General features: G+C 43.9%; 1 non-coding gene across 1 annotated transcript; it reads left to right on the top strand.

The window, feature by feature from the left end:
- The first annotated feature begins 117 nt into the window (after window positions 1-117).
- On the top strand, window positions 118-189 carry trnaw-cca (transfer RNA tryptophan (anticodon CCA)). Its single transcript has one exon. It is a non-coding gene; the product is annotated as a tRNA-Trp (tRNA).
- Window positions 190-223: the final 34 nt, after the last annotated feature.

Below are 223 nucleotides of genomic sequence, written 5' to 3'. Positions count from 1 at the left end.
TTCTTGATCTCCTGAGTATGAAGTCTAATCTCAAGCATTTGCCTTCAGTGTTATACAATGATTGATTTGCATAGGGCATCAAAGTGCTTATGGGAGAAGCACAAATCAGCTTTCTGGGAGCTTGTGGCGCAATGGTAGCGAGTCTGACTCCAAATCAGAAGGTTGCGTGTTCAAATCACATCGGGGTCAGGTGAACTCTTCTTGATCTCCTGAGTATGAAGTC

Source organism: Sinocyclocheilus anshuiensis, unplaced genomic scaffold (genome assembly GCF_001515605.1).
Source record: "Sinocyclocheilus anshuiensis isolate Anshui unplaced genomic scaffold, SAMN03320099.WGS_v1.1 C30749272, whole genome shotgun sequence".
NCBI lineage: Eukaryota > Metazoa > Chordata > Actinopteri > Cypriniformes > Cyprinidae > Sinocyclocheilus > Sinocyclocheilus anshuiensis.
This window is presented reverse-complemented; position numbering and strand designations above follow the sequence as displayed.